Below are 224 nucleotides of genomic sequence, written 5' to 3'. Positions count from 1 at the left end.
TGGCATCTCAGGCTCGAAGCTGATGAGCTTTTGCGTGCCCAGAAGCAGCAATTCCACCGGGGTGGAGCGGAAGCGGTCAGAAGCAGCTCCAGAAAGGACTGAGCTTTCTGTAGGAAAGAGCCTTCAGGACAACGCTGCTTTCGGAGTTTCCTGGCTAACCTCGAGGCTGAGCACCGAGCGCTTCCCAAAGGACGGTTTTAACAGCGACCGCGACAAACGGCGTG

The sequence above is a fragment of the Phaethon lepturus genome, unplaced genomic scaffold (genome assembly GCF_000687285.1).
Source record: "Phaethon lepturus isolate BGI_N335 unplaced genomic scaffold, ASM68728v1 scaffold23919, whole genome shotgun sequence".
Classification (NCBI taxonomy): Eukaryota; Metazoa; Chordata; class Aves; order Phaethontiformes; family Phaethontidae; genus Phaethon; species Phaethon lepturus.
This window is presented reverse-complemented; position numbering follows the sequence as displayed.